This window comes from Sorex fumeus, unplaced genomic scaffold, assembly GCF_029834395.1.
Source record: "Sorex fumeus unplaced genomic scaffold, SorFum_2.1 ptg000051l, whole genome shotgun sequence".
NCBI lineage: Eukaryota > Metazoa > Chordata > Mammalia > Eulipotyphla > Soricidae > Sorex > Sorex fumeus.
Window position 1 is genome coordinate 41,795,572 of NW_026606108.1, and position 24,973 is coordinate 41,820,544.

The window sequence follows — 24,973 nt, forward strand, 5'->3', positions numbered from 1 at the left end:
GCAGGTGTCTTACCTGCTCTACTATTGATCTGGCTCCCCCAACTACCTTCTTAAAGCTCTTAGATTAATAGCTGTAACAAGTTTCGGTGCCAGTTTTATATGTGATTCTCAAGGACACACACTCAGGAGCTGAGTCCAGTTTTGTGGCATCACTGAAGAGTCATCAGAGGTCAAGATCTTGGAGAGGGACAGAAGAGGTAGTACGGGGATTGAGGTGCCTGCCTTGCATGCAGTGGACCCAGATTTGGTACTCAGCACCACTTATGGTCCTCTGAGCACCACCAGGAGTGACCCCTGAGCACAGAGCCAGATGCAAGCCCAAGGCACAGACAGGTCTGGCTCCAAACCCAAAATCAGACTGTAAAAACATCTGAAAAAAACTTGGAGACAATTACTATATTTTATTCAATGTATTTTATAGAAACATGTTATTATATGTATATATATATATTTATTATTGAAACACCATGAGGTACAGTTGTAGACTTACAAACTTTCGTGCTTGGGTTTCAGTTATACAATGATCGAGTACCCATCCCTCCACCAGCGCCCATTCGCCACCACAACTGGTCCCAGTAACCCTCCCACCCCCCATTCCCCCCACTCCACCCATCTCTGTGGTAGGGCATTCCCGTTTGCTCACTCTTTCCTTTAGGGTGTTGTAGTTTGCAATAGAGGTATTGAGTGGTCATCATGTTTGGTTTATAGTCTACTTTCAGCACACATCTCGCATCCTGAGTGAGTCTTCCAGACATCCTTTACTTGGTGTTCTCTTTTCTATTAGAGCTGCCTTTTCCCCCAGCATGTGCTGCCGGCTTCCAAGCCGTGGAGCAGACCTCCTGGTACTTATCTCAACTATTCTTGGGTGTTCGACACCCATTCTGTTACTTTATATTCCCCAGATGAGTGCATCTCATCTTTCTATGTCTGTCCCTCTCTTTTTGGCTCATTTCACTTAGCATAATATTTTCCATGTAGAACAACTTGTATGTAAATTTTATGACTTCATTTTTTCTAACAGCTGCATAGTATTCCATTGTGTAGATGTACCAAAGTTTCTTTAACCAGTCATCTGTTCTTGGGCGCTCGTTTTTTTCAAATTTTAGCTATTGTGAACAGTGCAGTAGTGAACATAGCAGTGCAGATGTCATTTCGACTGTACCCTTTTGCCTCTCCAGGATGTATTCCCAGGATGTATTGCTGGGTCAAATGGGAGCTCAATTTCTAATTTTTTGAGAATCGTCCATACTGTTTTCCAAAAGGGCTGAACCAGTCGGCATTCCTACCAGCAGTGAAGGAGGGTCCCTTTCTCGCCACATCCATGCCAACACCAGTTGCTTTTGTTCTTTTGGATGTGGGCCAGTCTCTGTAGTGTGAGATGATATCTCATTGTTGTTTTGATCTGCATCTCCCAGATGATTAGTGATGTAGAGCATTTTCTCATGTGCGTTTTTGCCATTCGGATTTCTTCTTTGAGAAAGTTTCTGTTCATTTCATCACCCCATTTATTGATGGGGTTGGATGTTTTCTTTTTGTGCAGTTCAACCAGTGCTTGTATGTCCTTGATATCAACCCCTTGTCGGATGAGTATTGGGCGAATATCCTTTCCCATTCTGTAGACTGCCTTTGTATTTTGCTCACTGTTTCTTTTGAGGTGCAGAAGATTCTTAGTTTAAGATAGTCCCATTTGAATGCCCTGCCACAGTGGCAGGGTGGGATGGGGGGATGGGGGGAGGGATATTATCCATGGTGGTGGGAAAAGGGCACTGGTGGAGGGGTGGGTATTTGGTCAGTGTATAAACGAAACCCAAGCACAAAAATTTGTAAATCTACAACTGTACCTCATGGTGTTTCACTAATAATAAAAAAAAAGATAGTCCCATTTGTCTATCTCTGTTTTCACTTGCTTGGCCAGTGGCATGTCATCTTTGAAGATACCATTCACTTCAATGTTGTGGAGGGTTTTGCCAACCTTGTCTTCAATGTACCTTATGGATTCTGGTCTGATGTTGAGGTCTTTAATCCATTTTGATCTTAACTTTGTACATGGTGTTAGGTAGAGATTTGAGCCCATTTTTTTTTTGCATGTAGCTGTCCAGTTTTGCCAGCACAATTTGTTAAAGAGGCTTTCCTTGCTCCACATTTCCTGCTCCCTTATCAAAGATTAGATGATCATATATTTGGGGGAGATGTCAGTATATTCAACCTTATTCCATTGATCTGTGGCTCTGCCTTTGTTCCAGTACCATGCTGTTTTAATTATTACTGCTTTGTAGTAGAGTTTGAAGTTGGGGAGGTTGATTCTCCCATTTTCTTTTTCCCAAAAATTGCTTTAGCTATTTGTGGGTGCTTATTGTTTCATATGAATTTCAGAAGTGTTTGCTCCATTTCTTTGAAGAATGTCATGGGTATTATTATAGGGATCATTATTGAGTTTGTACAATACTTTGAGGAGTATTGCCATTTTGACAATGTTAATTCTCCCAATTCATGAGCAGGGGATGTCTTTCCATTTCCTCGTATCCCCTTTTATTTCCTGAAGTAGCGTTTTGTAGTTTTCTTTGTACAGGTCCTTTGCTTCCTTAGTTAAGCTGATTCCTAGGTACTTGATTTTCTGGAGCACAATTGTGAATGGGATTGTTTTTTTCATGTCACTTTCTTCTCTCTCATTATTTGCGTATAGGAAAGCCATTGACTTTTGGGTATTGATTTTATAGCCTGCAACTTTACTATACAAGTCTATTGTTTCTAGGAGTTTCTTGGTAGAGGTTTTAGGGTTCTCTAGGTATAGTATCATATCATCTGTGAATAGTGAGAGCTTGATTTCTTCCTTTCCTACCTGAATGCCCTTAATATCTTTTCCTTGCCTAACCGCTATTGCAAGTACTTCCAGAACTATATTGAACAGTAGTGGAGAGAGTGGGCATCCTTGTCTCGTCCCTGATCTTAGAGGGAAGGCTCTTAGTTTTTCCCCATTGAGGATGATGCTTGCCATAGGCTTGTGGTAGATGGCTTTAACTATATTGAGGAAAGTCCCCTCTATATTCATTTTGGCAAAGGTTTTCATCATAAAGGGGTGCTAGATCTTGTCAAATGCTTTCTCTGCATCTATTGATATGATCATATGCTTTTAATCTTTTCTTTTGTTGATATGATGGATTATGTTGATCGATTTCCAAATGTTAAACCATCCTTGCATCCCTTGGATGAATCCCAGTTGGTCACAGTGTATGATCTTTTTGATGAGTTGTTGAATTCTATTTGCTAGTATTTTGTTGAGAATCTTTGCATCTGTGTTCATCAGGGATAGGCCTGTAGTTTTCTTGTGGTGTCTTTGTTTCCTTTTGGTATTAGAGAGATATGAGCCTCATAGAAACTGTTTGGGAGAGTTTCTCTTTCTTAAATTTCCTGGAAAAGCTTGAGAAGAACTGGCAATAGGTCCTCTTTAAGTGTTTGGAAAAATTCGCTAGTGAACCCATCTGGACCTGGGCTTTTGTTTTTGGGAAGACTTTTGATTACAGTTTCAATTTCTTTGATATTAATAGGACAATTCAGGTATTCTAGATCTTCTTGATTCAATCTTGGGAGATTATAGGAATCCAGGAATTTATCCATTTCTTCTAGGTTATCTTGTTTTGTGGAATACAGACTCTCAAAGTAGTCTCTGATGATCTTTTGAATTTCTTTAGTTTCTGTTGTGATATCCCCCTTCTCATTTCTGATTCAGTTTATTAGGGTTCTCTCTCTCTCTCTTACTTTGTGAGTCTTGCTAGTGGTTTATCTATCTTTATTTTCTTGAAGAACCAGCTCTTGGTTTTATTGGTCTTTTGGATTGTTTTTTGGGTTTCCATGTTGTTGATTTCTGCTCTAAGCTTTATGATCTCTTTCCTTCTGCCTGGTTTGGGTTCCTTTTGTTGGTCCTTTTCTAAGATCTTGAGCTATGAAGCCAAGTCATTTATGTGGGCTCTTCCTTCCTGAGAAATGCTTGCAGAGTTATAAATTTTCCCCTTAACATGGCTTTAGCTGCATCCCATGGGTTCTGGTAGCTCATTTCTTAATTCTCATTTGTTTCCAGGTATCTTTTGATTTCTTCCTTGATTTCTTTCCTGACCCACTCATTGTTCAACATTGAGTTGTTTAATTTCCAGGTGTTTGATTTGGTTTTCTGCATCTGTACATGATTAACTTCTATTTTCAGTGCATCGTGGTCTGAGAAGATAGTTGATGCAATGTCTATCTTCCTGATTCTGTTGAGGTATGCTTTGTGGCCCTGCGCATGGTCTATTCTGGAAATGTTCCATGTGCACTGGAAAAGTATGTGTATTCTTTTTTTTTGGGGGGGGGTATAAAGTTCTGTCTGGATCTACTAGTCCTCTGTCTTCTGTTTCATCCTTCAGAGCCATTATTTCCTTGCTGAGTTTTAATCTTCTTTATCTATCCAGGGGTGATAAGTCAGTGTTGAAGTCTTCAACTATGATTGTGTTGCTTGTAATGTCCTTCTTAAGGTCTGTTAGCAGTTGTTGTAGGTATTTGGCTGGTCCCTCATTGGGTGAGTGTACATTTAGGAGTGTGATTTCTTCCTGCTGTACATATCCCTTGATTAATAAAAAATGATCTTCACTGTCCCTTCTAATCTTTTTCAACCTGAAATGTATGTTGTCTGATGCTAGTAAGGCCACTCCAACTTTTTTGAGGGGATTGTTTGCTTGCAGGGTTGTTTTCCATCCTTTGACTTTGAGTCTGTGTTTGTTGTGATTGTTCAGATGTGTTTCTTGTAGACAGCAGAATGTTGGGTTCTGTCTCTGAATCCGTTTTGCCACTCTTATGTCTCTTAATTGGTGAATTTAGACCATTGACATTGAGAGAGATTATTGTTATGGGGTTTTGTGTCATCTTTCTGTAAGGGTTTGTTGTGCTTGTAGGGGTTTGTCTAGTCTTACAGTAGCCCTTTTTTTTTTCTCTGATTTTTTTTTCCTTATTTTTTTAATTTATTTATTGAATCACTGTGGGAAAGGTTACAAAGCTTTCAGGTTTATGTCTCAGTCATGCAAATATCAAACACATTTCCCTTTACCAATACTTATTTTTTACCATGAAGAACCCCAATAAAACCCCACCCCCCACCCCTCCCCGTCCCTGTGAGGCAGATGAATTCTAGTTAACACTCTATCTGCTTTGATTAGATTCATTGTTTCAATAAAATATTCACCACTATTATTTAGAGTTTACCCCCCCCCCCCCAAATCAGACATGCTGAAAAAGCATTGTGAAGTGATTTGCTTTCTACAGCTGGGTTCAAGAATTAAATGTTGGTTTTGGATTTCTGCTATTTTACCTATTGACCCTGGAAGTATTTCTACTGAAAGTCAGATAGTTAAGAAATTGGTTTCTGTGTTCTGGAGTCGTGGCCGTGCTGGAGAGCCGCTTGCGGGGGGCAACCGGTGGCCTCGGTAGGGCGTGAAGGGCGGAGCGAAACGCCCCCCTTCCCATGAGGTTTTAGTCGCCCCCACACTCCCGGCTCATACCTGCTGTCCACAAGGCTCCCATGTGGCCGCCATCTTTCTTTCCAGAGAGGAGAGGGCGAATGGGGCAACACCCTTTCCCCTCCGGCAGACTTGATGGCCTGGATCGGTTGCCCCCCACAAGCGGCTCCCCAGCACGGCCACAGTCCCAGAAGCACAAGGACTTAATGCAGAACCCGGCAGCTTGGAGCAGAAAAGTGAAAGGACTATGCGTTAATCCAGGCCATCAAGTCTGCCGGAGGGGAAAGGGTTTTGCTCCCTTCTGCCCTCCTCCCTCTGGAAAGAAAGATGGCGGCCACATGGGAGCCTTGTGGACAGCAGGTATGAGCCGGGGGTGTGGGGGCGACTAAAACCTCATGGGAAGGGGGGCGTTCCGGTCCGTCCTTCACGCCCTACCGAGGTCACCAGTTGCCCCCCACGAGCGGCTCTCCAGCACAGCCACGACCCCAGAAGCACAAGGACTTAATGCAGAACCCAGCAGCTTGGAGCAGAAAAGTGTACAGTAGCCCTTTTAGCCCTTCTTTTAGGTTTGGTTTTGAGTCTATGAAGTTCCTGAGCTGTTGTTTATCCAGAAAATAGTGTACCGTTCCTTCGAGTTTGAGTGAGAGTTTAGCCGGATAAAGTATTCTTGGTGAAGCGTTCATTTCAGTGACTTTTTTTCACTATATCCCACCATTGCCTTTGGGCTTGGAGTGTTTCCTCTGATAGGTCTGCCGTGAATCTAAGAGGTGTTCCTTTGTATGTGATTTCCTTCTTTGACCTTGCTGTTTGCAGTATTGTGTCTCTATCGGTGGCATCCATCATTCTAACTATGATATGTCTTGGAGTGTTTTGTTAGGGTCGCTTTTAGCTGGCACCCTTTGGGCTCCTTGAATCCGGATGCCTGCATTGTCCAGCTCTGGGAACTTTTCAGCAATGATTTGTTTAACCATGGCTTTTTCTTTGGGACTTGTTTCCCTGACCTTCTGGTACTCTAATGATTCTAATATTGTTCCTCTTGAATCATCCCCTAGGACTCTGATTTGCTCTAGAGCTATTTTGAGGTCTCTTGCCATTGTTTATTATTACCTATAGGCTTTGTGCAGCTCATCTTCCAGCTCACTGATTCTGACTTTAGCTGTAACCATTCTACTGTTGAGGGCACACACTGAGGTTTTTATTTCATCTACTGAATCTTTTATTTATATTTCTGTGCATTGCTTTCCAATTTCTGCTCAGATTTCTTCCTGTAATTTCTTGATTGTTTCTCTCATGTCCTCCTTTAATTTACTGGATATCTGTTTCACTGTTTCATTGAGTTCATTGAACTGCTTCATTACTTTATATCTGAATTCTTTCCCAGAGAGCTCCCTTAAGTGAGTAACACCTAATGAGGCTTCTGGACTCTCTTCATCGTCCTTTCCTCGTGGTGGAGATTTGCATTGTTTTGCCATGTTGGTGTGGTGGTATGGAGACTGAGATGTTACACAAGATTGCTGGGTATGAGTAACTTATGTGTGGAGCAGCCCCCGGCCCAGAATTAGGCCACGCTCACTTCTGAAGAGGCCATGCCCACTTCTGAAGAGGCCACTCCCACTTCTAAAGAGGCCACGCCCCCTACAGGTATCTGGTGTATGTATGGGGGTACAACCTGGGAGGGGAAAAGAACAGTCACGGCATTGGGGACGAAAAGGAAGAGGCTCAGCGATGGTGGGTGGCCCAGGGTCCCAGAGGATTCCTGAGGCGCATGCACGGGAAAAGCAGAATTTCAGGATTCTAATATGGACTGACCTGGGAGGGGAAGAAGACCAGGCATGGTGTTGGGGACAAATGGGAATAGGCCTATTTTATATTTTTATACTTTTGGTTTTGGGCCCATGTCTAGCTGTGCTCAGGGCTTACTCCTGGTTCTGTGCTTAGGGATCATTCCTGGGATTCAGTGGAAACTCTGGTGTGGGGATAGAGCCAGGGTAGGGTGCTGCAAGGTGGTATCTCACCCACTTACTCTCTCTCTCTCTCTGCCTGGCCCCTAGACATCGCTTTGATAATCAAGGTCTTTAATCCACTCAGTGTTAACCTTTGTGTATGGTGTGCGATTGCGGTAAAATTTCCTTGTTTTGCATGAGGCCCTCTAGGTTCCCAGCACAGTTTATTCAAGAGGCTCTTTGTGCTCTGCTTTTTGCAACTAGCCCCCTAGTCAGTGAATTAACTGCGTTTATCTTGGGCTCTTAGTTCCATTCCAGTGATCCGAGACCGTCTTGGTACCATGCTGTTTTTTTTTTAATTTTCTAACATATATTTGTTTATTGAAGCACCGTGAACTACACAGTTACAAAGTTATTCATGATTGGATTTAAGTCATACAGTTTAAGTTCCAACATCTGTCCCTTTACCGTTTTACATTTTCCACCAACAATGTCCTTGTTTTCCCTCTTCCACCCCCAACTATACTTCTATGGCAGCTACTTTTCTTCTCTCTCTTTTTCTCTCTCTTTCTCTCTAGCTTTCCTTTTTGGTGTTATGGTTCACAATACAAATACTTTACCTACTTTAATCACTCAATTCTGTTCACAATAATCGTATTCAACTATTCTTGTTATAGTGGTATCTTCTCTATCCTTAGTGTCAGCTCCTCCCACTTTTGGCAACCTTCCAATGATCCACTTCTTCAGGCCCTTGTTTATACTGTAGTTGGGTAATAGTCACATATTACATCTTTTATATCACCCAGATGAGTGCAATCTTTCTATTTCTGTCTCTCCTTCTGACTCATTTTACTCACTATGTTCACCGACTTAAAAACAAATTTTATGATTTCATTTTTCTTGGTGGCTTCATAGTATTCCATTATGTAGATGTATCACGGTTTCTTTATTCAATCATCTGTTTGTGGGCAGGTACCATGCTGTTTTGATCACAATAGCTTCGTAGTAAAGATTAAGCGTAGGCGTGCTGTGCCTCCCATCTTCCTTTTCCTTAGGATTGCTTTGGCTATTCTGGGAACAAAATGCTTCCATACGAATTTTAGAAACATTTGTTCTATGTCCTTGAAAAATGCCACGGAGATTTTTATGGGAATTGCATGACTTCTGTAAAATTCTTTGGGTTAACGGTCATTTTTAATATTGTTGATTCTTCTTATCCATGAATGAGGATTATGTTCCCATTTCCTTGTGTCTTCTGTTATTTCTTACAAAAGTGATTCATAATTTTCACTAAATTGGTCTTTCACGTCCTTTGTTAAATTGATTCTTAGATATTTAAGGATTTTGGACTCAGTGAATGGGATAATTTCTAAAAACATTTCTCTTTTATATCATTGTTAACATATAAAAATGCAATAGATTTCTGTGCATTGATTTTGTAGCCTGATATTTGTACACATTTATTGTTTCTAATTTTTTTTGGAGGGTCTTTAGGTGTGTGTGTTTGTGTGTACATGTGTGTGGGTGTGTTTTCTTTCTTTCTGGTTTTCCGAGCCACACTTGGCTATTCTCCTGGCTTACTCCTACCTCTGTGATGAAGGTTCCCTCCTGGAAGATCTTGGGGGACCATATGCAGGTCTGGGAATCAAATTGGGGTCATCTGCGTGTAAATCACCTTTTAAACTTTACTATCTCTGTGGCTCTGGGTCTCTTGTTTTTTTGTGTGAATAATATCATGTCACCTGAAAATAATGATAGCTGGATGTTGTCTTTAGCCATTTGGGTTCCTTTGATTCAAAATATTATTAAAGATGGTTTTAATAGAAAACTTTGAATATTTTCCCTAGTTGGTAGTCTGGGTAATCTTTATATGCTTTTTGGTCTGATTAATGTTTCTAAGGGATTTTCTTGGTTACCAGTTTTACTGAGACAGTTTAATAAAGTAAATAAATTAGAGCCGGAGTGATGGTACAGTGGGCAGGGTGTTTGCCTTGCATGTGGCCAATCTGGATTCAACTCCCGATACCCCATAATTCCCCCAGCACCTCCCGGAGTAATCCCTGAGCACAAAGCCAGGAGTAAGCCCCAAGCATTGCCATGTATGGTCTCCAAAATAAAATAAAACAATTTTCAAGTTCACTGAGTTTAGACAGATTCATACAGTTTAAAAATCATTGCCCCTCATAATATTAATAGAAAATAATAGGATAGTTAACTGTAGCATTGCAGCACTGTCCTCCTGTTGTTCATCAATTTGCTCGAGCGGGCCCAGTAACGTCTCCATTGTGAGACTTGTTGTTACTGTGTTTGGCATATTGAATACATCAAGGGTAGCTTGCCAGGCTTTGCCATGCGGGCAAGATACTGTTGGTAGCTTGCTGGGCTCTCTAAGAGGGGCGGAGGAATCAAACTTGGATCAGCCTGCTTGAGAAATAGAATAGTTATTTTAACTAATAATAGAAAACACTTCTGCCACCCTCAAAATATTCCCTTCCTGTTTACTGCTTATCCTTTACCTAGAATTTTCTGTTAATCCTTAGCATTTGGTAACACTAACCTTTTTACTACATAATCTTGCCTTTTCTAGGATTTAATTAATTTAAGTGACATGGTATGCAATTTTTTTTTTTGCAATTTTGGTTTTTTTTTTAGTTTATCATGATGCTTTTGAAATTTATCCAAGCTGCTACATTTATCAGTAGCTAATTCATTTTCATAAATGTGTAGTTCTTCTCCATAAGACTAGGCCGGAACATGTTTATTCCTTCACCTGAGTCAGCGTGAGCAGAAATAATGTCAGTCAACATTCAAGCAGTTTTGTGTGTTTTGGGGCTGTAATAGAGGTACAATCAACATTTGACTTAAAAGTCGTTGCGTGGACTACTGTTTTTGTTTCTTTTTTTCCTTTCTTTCCCCTTTGTTGATGTTGTGATGACTGGGCAATCATGGTTATGCTGTGTCTGTGATGCTTGCTGGGGGTTGTCAGTCTGACCGTAGAACTTATACCACTCTCCGTGGCATGGCCTGGACATCCCAGTGAGCAGAGCTCCTAGAACTGTACTAGGAGTAAGTGGGTAGCATGGGGGTTGAGTCATCCCCCGATGTGGTTCGATTTCTCTTGGGTAAATTCTCTTAGATTTCTGGGTCATCTGGTAAGAGCATGTTAAGTTGATCAGAAACTGCGGGAACGGTTTGGTCAACTGGCTATATCCCATTTTGCATCCTCATTAGAAGCATGGAATTTCCGTGGCACCCATATTCTTGTCTTTACTTTATACTGTCAGTCTTTCACATTTTTACCAGTCAAGTGGTATATCTTTTTGTCTTTTAGAATCTTCCTCTTCTTCTTCATACTCCTCCACTTCCTCCTCCGCTTCCCTTCTTTTTTTTTAATCATTGGATTTTCACTTTTTTCTGGTTGTGTGAATTCTTTACACATTCTGGATAGAAACCCCTTAGCAAATGCATGTTATCAGATATCTTATCCTAATTTCTAGTTTGTCTTTTGTTGTGGTGATGATCTCTTCTTTTGCTGCATAGATGTTCTAAAATTTTGGTGTAATACTATTTGTTTTTTTCTTCTTTTATTTCATTTGCCAGTGTAAGTACATTTTCCAACATACCTTTGATGTTGAGGTCCTGGAGTGTATCACCTGTTTTCCTCCATGTACTTTTTGGTTTTATGTGTAAGTTTTTAGTCCATTTTGAGTTTGTTTTGGATGGTGTTAAGTAATTGTTTAGTTTCAGTTTTGCATGTAGCAGTTCAGTTTTCATTACACTTATTGATGGTTTTTTTGTGCTTCTTTGCCACCAGTATTCACTTGTGGATCACTTAATCACTTAACTTCCCGTTAGTCGTCGATTTGCTCGAGCGGGCGCCAGTAATGTCTCCATTTGTCCCTGTCGCGTGCTAGTGTAGCCCAATGGCATCTGTTCGCTCCAGGAACATAAAGAGCCTCAAACCGATCGTTCATGATCTTGACGAAGAAGTCTGACCATCTGGTAGGTGGGCGGCCATGCGGTCTTTTGACATCCCGTGGAATCCAGTCGGTAACAGCTCTAGTCCAGCAGTTGTCTTTAAATCTCATTACGTGACCAGCCCATCTGATTTTCGACACCTTGGCAAATGAGACAGCGTCCCTGATTCTTGATCGTCAATGGATGTCAGAACTCCGGATTCTTTCTCTCATTTGAGTGAAACGTGATATTCCAAGCATAGCTCTTTCTATTCTTCTTTGGGAGACCTGAATAGCGTTCTTATCTTGTTTGCATAGGGCCCAGGTCTCTGAGGCATATGTTAATGCAGGAAGAACAGTGGAATCAAAGAGATGTGCCCGGAGCCGGAGGTTCTTCGTCCTCTTAGCTATTTCTTCGACGTTCTTGAAGGCGTTCCAAGCTGCTCTCTTCCTCCTGTGCAGCTCGGGTGCCAGGTCATTTGTCATGTTGACCTCTTGACCTAGGTACACATAGCTGTTGCATTCGGAGATGGTCGTTCCATTGAGAGCGAATGGGGCGTCAGGAACGAGGCTGTTTCTCATAAACATTGTCTTCGTAAGATTCAGCTGTAGTCCTACCTTTCCACACTCACGGTCAAAGTTGGCCAGCATTTGTGCCGCTTGGCTGATGTTTGGTGTTATTAAAACAATGTCATCAGCAAAGCGGAGGTGGTGTAGTTGCCAACCATCTATCTTCACTCCCATTCCTTCCCATTCCAGTCATCACATGATGTTCTCGAGGGTGGCACTGAAGAGTTTCGGTGAAATGGTATCACCCTGCCGCACCCCTCTCTTGACATCAACGATCACTTCTTTGTAGAATGGTGAGATCCTGGTAGTGAATCCGCAATACAGCTCACGGAGGATCCTGATGTATTGGGCTTGAATGCCCTGATTGGCTAGGGCTTCAATGACCGCTTCCATCTCAACAGAATCAAAGGCCTTCTTTAAATCAATGAACGTTAAACAGAGCGGCATCTTGAACTCCCGAGAAACCTCAATGAACTTGGTTATCGTGTGGATATGGTCGATGGTGCTGAATCCTTTGCGGAACCCGGCTTGCTCGCATGGTTGTCCTTCATCTAGTGTTCTGCCAATCCTATTTAGGATGACTTGAGTGAACAACTTGTAGATGACAGACAATAGGCAGATCGGTCAATAGTTGCCAATGTCATGAATGTCTCCCTTCTTGAACAGTAGTATGGTCCTACTGGTTTTCCATTGGGACGGAGCCTTGCATTCAGACAGGTAGCGAGTGAAGAGCCGAGCCAGTGTATTGATGAGTACTGACGGCAGGTTCTTCAGGTGTTCAGGTCTGACCTTGTCTGGGCCGGGTGCTATTTGTTTCTTTACCGACGAAATGGCATATCAGATTTCGGAAGGGAGAACGTTGGGAACGACATATCCATCCTGTGGAATTTGGTATGTCGGCAAGTGGACATGGCTATCGAAGAGATTTGAGTAGAAGTCATGGATAATCTTCTTCATTGCCGTTCTGGAGGATATGATGGATCCATCAGGACGTCGGAGGGCAGTTATCTTGGTCTTATAGTTGGCGAAGGACAGGCGGGCGTTCCGAATACTTTTCCCGGCTTCTGCCGCATCTACCAGTACTTCTGCTCTTCTCTCTTTGAGGTCTTCCTTGATCGCATCTCTGCACTGCTTTGCGAGCTCGGATGTTAGCTTGCGGTTGCCTGAGGCATGCGCCAAACCACGCTGGTGAATTAGCTCAAGAGTTTTCGAAGATAGGCGATTTTTTGTTGCTATCTCTCTCTTGGTGTTCCTCGCACATTCATGGAGGTGCTGAACCAGTCGATCGTATTCCTCGTCAATGTTGTCAACAATGGCATCTTCCCATGTTGCCGCAATAGTACCAAAGAGTTCCCAGTTGGTGATCGTTCTGGGAGTTCTCTTTTTGAACTTTGCAGCCCTTTCTCCCTGCTCTGTGAAGTAGAATTTTGCACGATGGAGACGGTGGTCCGATCCCGTTCGAAATTTTGGGACAACAGCGACATCAGTCAGGCAAAACCGTGAATTGAATATGATGTAGTCTATTTCGTTGTGGAATCGTCCACCCGGAGACTCCTATGTCCATCGTTTAGATTCTGCCTTCTGGAACTGTGAGTTACCATGAATGGTCTTGGTCGACATGATGAACTCAGACAGTCTCTCACCCTGTTCGTTCCATTCTAGGCCATGGGTCCCGATGTGAAGTTCTTCAGCTGATCTTCTCGGTCCTCTCTTGGCATTAAAATCACCCACAATGATCTTGTAGAAGGTGTGGTCTTCTTTATAGAACTTCTCTAGCTCTATGTAGAACTTCTCGACTTCTCTTTCATCATAATGAGATGTTGGTGCATAGACAACGAAGATAGAAACTGCAGGCAGTGGGCCACATCTATTCAAATGTAAACGTCCGATTCGGGTTGTTAGGCATTCGAATGAATCAATGCTCTTGGCCAAGTTTGTGTTGACAAGGACACTGATGCCTCCGACACCTCTTTTATCGCATGTTCCAAGGAACAATTCTTCTCCAGTGTTGAAAACGGCATGGTGAGATTCGTGCCTTCTTGTCTCGGTCAAACCAATGATGTCGCACTTGATCATTCGCGCTTGTACCATCAGGTCCTTGATGGATGCATCTGATGCTAGCGTATGTGCATTGAAAGTACAGAGGATCATTTTTGTCTTCCTTCGTTGTGGCAGCCTAGGTCGGCCTTGAGATTTTGTCAGCCTCTCCTTTCTCATCCTTCTCAGTGCTGCCATGTCGGTGAAGCCTTCAGGGTCAGGTGAATGAGACCAGTTGTAGTTACTGGTTTTGGCATATCGAATACACAACGGATAGCTTGCCAGGCTTTTCCATGCAGGTGGAATACTCTCGGTAGCTTGCCAGTCTTTCTGAGAGGGATAGAGGCTTTTGGGGCGACCTCTAATCACCAGTGTAGGTGTTACCATATTTGAACCCTATCAAATACGGTACGATAATTCCAGAAGATGGGTATTTAGTGTCTTAAAAGCGGCCGCGCGGGTCCGGAAAGTGTCCTGGAGTGTGGCGACGGCTGGGTAGTGGAAGTAGTGTGGATAAAAATGTTTATTTTGAAAAAATTTTGAGTTCTTTTTTTTTTTTTTGCGTGTGTGTGGTTTATAAATGTACAGAAAAAAGAAAACTTTTGCATATGTGTGTCCAGTGGTGAAGAGGTAACCCTTTCTCCAGCTAATTGCCTTAGTAATTTACTGGGCAATCACTTGAGCATAACTGCAGGCATCTTTATGGATTCTGTCCCGTTTCCTTTATGTTTATTGCTACCTTTATGCCTACTAACATGTGGTTACTGTTACATTAGAGTAAGTCTTAAAAACAGGTAACATAATTCTCCAAATTTTTATTTGTCAAAATTATTTATCTCTCTCTATTTTGAGGTTAGCACCTGTGTCATTTTATTTGCCCTGTCTCTTTAAATTTTGTTTTCCTTTTGAATTCTGTTCATTTGTTTGCTTTGGGGCTACACCAGGTGTTGGTTAGGGGCTGCTCCAGGCTCAGTGCTTAGGAGACCAGGTGATGCTGGGGTGAGGGTGGGGAGGGGAGACAGACTGGACTAATGTATGCTTTGCCTCTAGCTGTCTCCCTGTACCTTCTTTTGCATTCTTTTGGATTGTTTTATATTCTTTTATTTTATTGGGTTATAATACTTTACATTTCATTAAAAAGTACTTTTTTAAAAATGCAATTCAATGATTTTTAGTACATTTAACAGAGTTGTGTGGCCTTTGGCACTGCCTACTTAAAAAATATTAGTGCCATACAGAGATGTCTCTGGAACCCAACCATTTACAATCTAGAAATTTACATTTACAATTGCGCCTGTATGAGCTCTCATGCCATTCAAAATGAGCTATGAAAAATATATTTTCTAGTGTCTTCCCCTGGCAGGTAGGCTTGAATGGTGATGGGAAAATTAGAGCAAAATTAGTGCCCCAAATTAGAGAGAGAGTATTGGGGAAATTGTCTGCCATGGGGGCAGGGTGAGGACTGTGATGTGAATGTATGTGAGTGGGGTGTGGGTGGGGTGACACTTGGGACATTGGTGGTGGAAAATGTGCACTGGTGGACGGATGGGTGTTTCATCATTTTATGGCTGAATCTCAAACATGAAAGCTTTGTAACTCTATCTCACGGTGATACAAAGAAATAATAAAAAAAAGGTAATGTGGAGTTCATGCCCAATTCAATCAGCTTAATCAATGGCTGAACAAATAGCAGTACTCCTACATTATTTAAAAATATATATATATACGTAATTTCCCCCCCTAAAATTTCTTTGTGCCCATTTGCAATCACTTTAATCCCATTTTATCCCCTTTTCCTGATTTAATTAGCAATGTTATTAATTGCTCAGAGGTTCGTGCAGAATGTGTAGTTTACACCTTTAACTTGCCAGCCATTCTTTAAGTAACTTTATACCTCTTCTTGTTCAGCAAAAGAACATTGACAGAGTATTTTCTACCCTGTCTAATCTGCTTTTAGTTCCATATATTTTACATTTCAATCTCAGTATTTTTAATCTCAAACATTTGATTTGAAACTTTCTTTTGTCTTTTATTAATAATGTTCATGCTTTCTCTTAACTTCCTTGAATATAGAGAACATAGAGAGTATAATTATGAAGCATCAGTAGTATTTCTGGGTTTATTCTTTTTGATTGAGCATTTTTTCTCCTCATTTGAGAGCATATTTTTCTACAAATTTGCCTGGCAGTTTTAAAATTCAATGTGAGATGATGTGAATTTTATATTTTTTGTTTGTTTGGGGGCCACACTTTGGCAGTGCCCAGGGCTCACTCTTGGTCCTTTGCACAGAGGTCGCTTGTGGTGACTGGTGCCAGGGATCAAATTCAGGTTGGCTGCATGCAAGGCAAGCAGCTTCCATCTTATACTATCCCTCCCACTTGAATTTTATATTTCTTAGTTCTGGAGTTTGGGGTATGCCCATCCATGTTTTGGGCATTGTTCTGGGGTATAGTGGAAGGTTCTTGGAATGGGTTTGGTTCTTCCGAGTCTTGCTTCGTTAGGGTCAGTCCAGAACAACCTTTAGTCTAAGCCAGAAATTGATAAACTCTAGTTCCCAGGCCAGCTGCCTGTTTTGAGAAAGAAAGTTATTGGAACACAGCCATAGCCATTTGTTTATATTGTTTATGGCTGATATTTGCTCTAACAGCGGAACTAAGTAGTTGTGGCAGAAGCTGGATAGCCCACAGCCCTAAATATTTAGTGTCTAATCTTTCAAAAAAAGAAAAGCTTCACTAACATCTCAGGCAAGCTAATTGGAGTTCAGTGCTGAAGATGGGGGACCTCAAGACCCCACCTCATGCATTGCCTATGGGGAGGTCTTTCATTTTTCCTTAGATGGAACTTGAATTATTTTGGGGACCCTGTTTGTGCTTCTGGGGATGCTCCCCCAACTTCATTCTCTCCCTGCTCCCTAGAAACTCCCTAGGCAGGGATCTGGGATCTGGGTGCACCCCTTGTTGACTTCCACTAAGGGGATTGGTCTTTTGTCCAATATCTAAAATATGTTGTTTCTCAATTGTTGTATGTTTTTTCCTGTTTAAGGTAGTAGGGTGGAGTGATAGCACAGCGGTAGGGCGTTTGCCTTGCACGCAGCCAACATGGCCAACCCGAGTTCGATTCCTCCGCCCCTCTCGGAGAGCCTCGCAAGCTACCGAGAGTATCTCGCCCGCACGGCAGAGCCTGGCAAGCTCCCCGTGATGTATTCGATATGCCAAACACAGTAACAACAAAGTCTCCAATGGAGACGTTACTGGGCCCGCTCGAGCAAATTGATGACCAACGGGAGGGCCTCTTTTTTTAAGGTAGTAGGGTAAATCAGTCATTCCATTGTGACCAGAAGCCAACATCCCTCAACTTTTGAAATCTTCCCCCCCCCCCCACCATCTTCCTGATTGCAAAATTATTATGTGTTCCCAGCCTAATGATTTCTCTGCAACATTGGGTCTGAGGGGGATTCCGGATATTTCTAGTTGTCCTACTTTCACAATATCTCCCATATCTGTGATTTTTCTACTTCTTTCATGTTGGCTCTGCCTCTTTTGGAAATTAGGATAGCTGGTGATACAAGTTCTTTTTATTTTTTATTTTTATAGGCATCAGAATCCAGTGGTGCTGGGGGAACTGGGTCCACTCCCAGCAATGCAAATTGTGAGAGTGTGATCTATTCCGATTTCACGATCACGATCACGATCATCCTATTGTTCCTCAATTGCCTCGAGCAGGCACCAGTAACGTCTCCTTTGCCCTAGCCCTGAGATTTTAAAAAGTGCCATATTCAAGGCTCTTTCAGAGTTAGGAGAATGAGACCCATCATTGTTACTGGTATTTGGCATATTGGGTACACCACGGGGAGTTTGCCAGATTCTGCCGTGTGGGCAGGTTACCTATTCGGTAGCCTGCCAGGTTGTCCAAAGTAAGAATGAGATAATAAGATGTCGAGTGGCTGCAAATGTGGCCGCGCGCTTCTGGGAGCTGGGTTTTATGGTCTTTGGGTCTTGACTGTTGATGGATTACATGGCGCCGGGGGCAGTTGGTTGGTGTGACCCCTGCCTACTGGAAGATGGAGAATCTGGGTGGAGGTTGCTCAGCCCCTATCCGAGCAGACTTGGAGATCTCAGACCCAGGACCTGCATGCCTTTGTTCCTCTGCTGGTACCTTCATGCCTGTGGAGAGTCGTCTCAGCATGGTTGTGGCTGGTTCTGGAGGTCTTCGGCTGCTGGGGCTCTGCTCGGGGTGGGGAGGGAAACTCAACCCCCCCCCCCGCCCCCCAAGGGGCCCCGGCGAGGACAGCCAGGCACGGGGGCAGGAGACTCTGCCAATTTCATTCACTTTAATTTCTTTTTCTTTTCCCCCCTGTTTTTGGGGGGTGGTCTAAGTTCTGTTGTTAGGATTCCCACTACTTTGTTGAATAATATAATGAAAAGAGGATATCCTCACATGTGTCTCATCTGAGAGGGAAAGATTTAAGTTTTCATCATTGAGTACAATGTTATCTGTGAGTATATAATGTATGTTCTTTCCTACGTAGAAGTAACTTCCTTTGATTCCTGTTCTGGCAAGAGTTTTATTATAAATGGGTGCTGGATCTTGACCAAAGCTTTTTACTTCTTTTTTAAATTCTGGGCCACACCTGCAATGCTCAGGGTTACTTTTGGCTCTGCCCTCAGGAATGCCTCCTATCAGGCTCAGGGATGCCAGGGATTTGGAATGCCAGGGATTGAACCTGGGTTGACCACATGCAAGGCAGGCCTTACGCACTGTACTATCTCTCTGGCCCCATGTCAAAAGCTTTTTTTGTTTCTCTTGATATGACCAGATGATTTTCATCTGTCCTTTTGTTGATGTAGCAGTAACATTGCATATATTGAATTATTTTTGTGCCTCTGGAATAAATAAATACCTCTCCATAGTACTGTATGATCCTTTTGATACATTGTTGAATTTGGTGCACTAAGAATTTTTTGAGGATCTTTGCATCTGCATTTATAAGGAACACTGGTCTATAATTTTCTTTTTCAGTAATATCTCTGTTTTTGGCATTAGTGTAATGTTGGTCTCATAGAAACTATTAGGACGAGTTCCTGTTTCTTCAATTTTCTGGAAGGACTTGCAGAGAATGAGTAATACGTCTTTTTTGAAGTTTCAGGAGAACTCACTGGTAAATCCATCTGGACCTGGAATTTTGTTTTTGAGAAGGTTTTTGATTGCTGTTTCAACTTCCTTAATAGTAATCAGATTGTTCAGGGTTCTGCTTCTTCCTGAGTTAGTCTTGGGAGGTTGTATGTTTCCAAATAAAAATTTTATATCTTTTTTTCAGGTTCCATAGCTTGCGGCATATCAGAATTATTTCTTATAATCTTCTGTATTTCTGAGGTATATTACAACTTCTCGTTCTTTGTTTTTTGTTTTATTTAGACACCATGGTTTACAAAGCTGTTAACAATAGAGTTTTAGGCGTATGGTGCTTCAACTCTAATCCTATTACAAGTGTCAGCATCCTTCCTCCAGGACCCACGCCCTCCTTCCCCCTCTTCCACCTCCCTTCCCCCTTGCCTCTTTAACAGACAGATTTTTAGGTTTAATTATTGTTTAGGTACCATGCTTACAGTAGTGTTGGTTCTAGTGGTTGATGTATGCAGGTTTGCCCACTTTTGATACCTTCAATTTCATTATCTTGTTACTCTGTATACTACAGACAAGTAAGGATTTCCATACTTTCTCTCTCCTTCTGACTCTCCTCCCTTCTCCTTCTTTTCTTTCCTTATTTCATTTAACATGACAATCTCCAGGTGCAGCATCTAAATTGCAGTGAATTGCATGATTTTTTCCTTCTTTGTGGTCATAGTATTCTATAGTGCATGAACACCACAACATAATTATTCACTCATCTTATGTGGGACACTTGGATTGTTTCCAAATCTGATTGTACCAAATGCTGTAATGAAGATAGGTGTGCATGTATCTTTCTGAATGAATGTTATTGTGTTTTGGGATTGAATCCTCAAATCTGTGGACAGCTAATTTAGGACAATTTTTTTCCAGGTACATGAATATGAAGTGGAGTAAGGATAGCCTCTTCAACAAATAGTGTTAAGAAAACTGAATTGTCACATGCAAACTAAATAACAAGAAAAAGGGAAAAAAAACAAATCAAAAGAAAAAAATAAACCCACCCACCCCCAAAACTCTCCCCAAAACACAATCTGTATCTCACACCCTAAACAAAAGTCAATTCAAAGAGGACCAAAGACTTTAAGATTAGATCTGTAGCACTCAGAACCCATACAATACATTGAGGAAAGTATAGACAAAATGCTTTAGGATTTGAACCTCAAAGGTGTTTTCTGATTTGGTTGACAAAGACAGTAGAAACCAATTCAACCAGTGGGACCGCAAAAGATGTTTCTGCATGGCAAATGGAATGCAGGATAAAATGCAAAAACATGGGGCAGGAGATAGTACTGGGGTGGGACTCTTGCCTTGTACAAGCCAACCCAGGTTGGATCTCTGGCACTCCTTGTGTTCCCCTGAGTGGTACCAGGAGTGATCTCTGAGCACAGAGTCAGGAGTAAGTCCTAAGCACCAGCAGGTGTAGCCCCCCCCAAAAAACAAACATATTTAAAATCAGCAACAATATTAAAAGACACCTACCAAGTGAGAGAAGCTATTTGCTGCACAGATTGCATTTGACAAAGGGTTAACATTCAAGACCTATGAAAGCACTCACAAAGACCAGCAACAACAAAAAAAATCCAACAGTGTCATCAAAAATGAGAGAGAGATGACTCGAGACTTCTTTGAAGAAGATGGATGGGTGGCCAAGAGGAATTCAAAAAGTGCCTCTCATCACTTTTTATCAGTGAAATCCAAACCAAGATGACAGTGAGGTATCACCTCACACCAATAATAATGGCATCTAACAAAAAAACTGGAAACATCCTCTGTTGGTAGAGATGCGGTTAATAAAAAGCATCTCCCCTTTTCTTCTCATCACATGTATTAGAGTTTTTTTCTCTTGTTTTCTTCATGAGTCTGGCTGATGGTTTGTTTAATCCTTTGTTCTTTCAGAAAAGTTAGCTAGCTTTTGGTTTTGTTGATCTCTGCTACTGTTTGCTTGATTTCTGTATCATTTATTTTCACTCTAATTCTTCATTACTACTTATTTGGGACTCCATTTGGTCTTATTCTAGTTTCTTGAGATGAGAAATTATTAAATTGAGCTTTTTCTTGTTTCCTGATATAAACCTAGAATTTTGATGCTGTTGCTATGAATGCCACTCTAAGTATGACTTACTGTATACCACAAGTCCTGATGTTACTTTTTTTTTTTTTTTTGTGGGGGAGTGGATGGCAAACCATGTGGTGCTCAGGGATCATTCCTGGTGGGGCTCAGCAAACCATAGGTGGTGCTGGGGATCGAACCTGGGTCGACTACATGTAAGACAAGCATTTTACCTGCTGTGCTATTGCTCTAGCCCTTCAGGAACATTTTTCATTGTTTTCTTTAATCTCCTCTTGATCTAGCAGATGTTTTGCAGTATGTTGCTTAGCCTCCGGATATTTTTCCATTTTTTTGTTTGTTTGGTTTTAGTTTTGGACTACACCTGGAGATGCTCAGGGTTTACTTCTGGCTCTGCATTCAGGAGTTACTCCTGGTGGTGCTCAGGGCCCATGTGGATGCCAGGGATTGAAACCCCTGTCAGCTGCATGTAAGGCAAACACCCTCCCTGCTGCATTATCTCTCTAGCCCCTTTCACCTACAACTTCTTTTTTTGGGGGTCACACCTGGTGATGCACAGGGGCTATTCCTGGCTCTGAACTCAGGAATTACCCCTGGAAGTGCTTAGGGTACCATATGGGATGCTGGGAATCGAACCTGGGTTGGCTGCATGCAAGGCAAACACCTTACCTACTGTGCAATTGACCCACCCCCTCCCCTAAAACTTTTTATTTTATTTTATTTATTTTTTAAATTTTGAATACCCATCCCTCCACCAGTGCCCATTTCCCCCCACCATGGATCCCAGTATCCCTCCCTACCCCCATACCCCCTCATCCCACCCTGCCTCTGTGGCAGGGCATTCTCCTCTGTTCTCTCTCTCCTTTTGAGTGTTGTGGTTTGCAAAAGAGTTAAGCCTGATTTTCAGGGAGAAACGTTGGATGATTTACTTTCCAAAAAATATGGAACGCTTCATGAATTTGCATGTCATCCTTGCACAGGGGCCATGCTAATCTTCTCTGTATCGTTCTAATTTTAGTATATGTGCTGCCGAAGCGAGCACTCCCCTACAACTTTTTAATGATGAATTTCTACTTTCCTATCCTCATGATCTAAAAAACTACATACTATGTATTTTTTTAAAATTAGAAACATTTTTATGATTCTTTGGACCCTTGATTTGTGCTCCAGTATGTGGTTTTTCTGGGGAATTTCATGGGCACCAGAGAAGGATGTACATTAGACTTTGGGGGAGTGTAGTGCCCTGTATATATCAATTAACCCCAGTCCTTCCAGTTCCTCACTTAGGGCTGATGTTTCCTTATTGATTTTCTGTCTAGTTGATCTGTCCAGTGATAATAGTGGGTGTTAAAGTCTTCTGCTATTTTATTCACATCAACACATCTCCTCCAATATGTTAGCTTTAGGAACTTTGTTGCAACCTCATCTCAATCTATCTATAGAGAGAGATGACTTAGGTCCTTTCGGTATATTAATCTCCTGATCAATACTAGAAGCCAGCCTTATCTCTGACTACCTTCTTTCCTTTGAACTCTGCTGTCTGTGACAAAGCGTGCTGTCTCTGCTTTTCATCAGCTACCATTTGTGTGTATGATCCCTCCAGCTCTGTACTCAGAATCTGCTCTTTCGTAGGAATTTAGTGTGTGTGTGTGTGTGTGTGTGTGTGTGTGTGTGCTCGCACGCACACACGCACAGCATAACACTGGGTTTTGTTTCCTAATCCCTCTATAATATCTGACTGAGCTTTAGAGAAATTGATAACCTATAGGAATTTGTTACCATTTTCCTAAAAGGATTTGGGGTGTTTTTGCAGCCTGTTTCCTTGTCTGCCCTTGATTTTCTCCACTTGCATAAGAGAGCGACCGTTTCTGAAGTTATTACTTTCTCCAGACGACAGAGCCAGAATTTGAACCAAATTCTCATTTGACCCGTCTAGACTAACTAGCCACCCTGCTTGCTTTTCCTGGTTTTCCACAGAATGCAGCATGTGGAGCACTCACAGACATTGCTCTCTTCCCCAGATGGTCTTTTCTCTACCACTGAATACTTTACTTGCGTGTAGTTCAAGTCTTTAAATTAGAAATAATCATGACTCTGACTCCTGACCCTACCAAGGGCTCCAATAGAGGGACCTGTGATGCCTGTGTGTTATTTCTAATGCTTCCGAGCAAACTGCGTAGGTGAACTTGCACCCAAGCATCATTTTTTTTTATGTAGGGAATTCCCTGTCTTCCCAGGCAAGGACTGACTTGCCACTCCAGAGGTGGCGAGTGTCAGAGGCTCCCTCTCTCCCCACCCACTGTCCAGTTGCAAGAGCTTGATTTGAAACTCATCTTGAAACTCGAGCAACTTAACAGGGTCCTCCTTCCTGAATGCTGTTGTTCTATATAGTGGTGGCGGCCACCTCCAGCTGCTGCTGGAGGCAGGAACGTGGGTCCATGCTGTAGACACTGCCCTGTGTCCAGTGTCATTGACAGGGTGAGAGTGGGTCAGGAGAGGCATTCCTCACTGTGCAAGTTCTGAATGAATTTGCTGCTTCCTGTTGGGCAAAGCATCGACGAGAGGCCATTAGCCCATTAGTCCTCACAGGCGAGAGGCCTGCAGTCACGAGAAAGGCGAAACCAGTGAAGCCAAGCACTTTGTGTGTGCTGCTGTCGGGTTCACCATGTAAGGGTTTGCCGTACTAGGTTTTACCCAGGGAGCATAATCTCCCTAGCTCCGTTTCAGTGGATTAGAATGTATTTGGGGAGTAGAACTTTTGGTGGTGCTTGGGGGCCCTTGGTGTTCACGGGTGGGTGTTGCTGGGGATGGGACCCAGGGCCTTGCTCAACCAAAGTCTTTCCTCTACCTCTAGAGTCCCATCTCCTGTTCCTCCCTTGCAGTTATTGTGGGGATTGCTCTTGGAAGTGCTCAGGGACCTCCATGGTCACACTTGGTTGTCTTTTTTTTGGGGGGGGCCGTGAAGTGGGGGATCAAGTTGTGCTTGGGATTGAATCCATGGACTCCTGATCTGTTGATTAGAATTCTGTTTGGTTTTTTTGGGGGGGGGGGTCGTGCAGGGGCAACCTAGCAGTGCTCAGGAGTTAGTCTGTGCTCAGGAATTATTCCTGGCAGTCTTTGGGGGACCATATGGGATGCGGGGGATGGAACTCAGGTCAGCCTTGTGCAAGGCAAGCACCCTCCACACTGTACTACCTCTCCAGCTCCTGATTAGGGTTTTTATCCTTATCGCCTGGACCCTGGATAGAGCACCTGTATTAGTGTTGATCATGGAACTGGGGAAGGTGCATGTGGCTCTAAAATGGTTGCTGTCTCTTAGGTTCCCTCGCAAAGTTGACAGATCTGAAGACTGTCCCAGTGGCACAACGAAATAGGGGCAACTCCTGCTACTTCTAGCACTGGGGCTAAATTCTGCATGCATAGAGCAGGTGATGTTTCCCTTGTCTTGACCTTCACACTGACCTAAGTTCTGTGCCCACCTCGTTCCTAGGAAAGGCCTCATTCTAATGACTTCCACAGAGAGGATGCTTTCTGTAAACTGTGTCTGTGATGAAAAACAGAACAGAACAAAAATCTACTGAATGTGAGAGAATCCTGCAAGGGAACGAACAAAATAGCAGGCAAGCACACTCTTGGGTATGAGAGCAGAACTGAGGTTCCCAGGTAGGGGTTGTGGCTGGGATGGGGGTGGGAGAGGCCAACAAGAAGCAGTGAATGGATGATGGTGGCAGGGCAGAAACTCTG

The 24,973-nt window shown here is 42.5% G+C and overlaps 1 non-coding gene across 1 annotated transcript; it reads right to left on the minus strand.

The window, feature by feature from the left end:
• Positions 1–22,164: 22,164 nt before the first annotated feature.
• Positions 22,165–22,271, minus strand: LOC130033238 (U6 spliceosomal RNA). The gene has a single exon (XR_008793939.1). It is a non-coding gene; the product is annotated as a U6 spliceosomal RNA (small nuclear RNA).
• Positions 22,272–24,973: the final 2,702 nt, after the last annotated feature.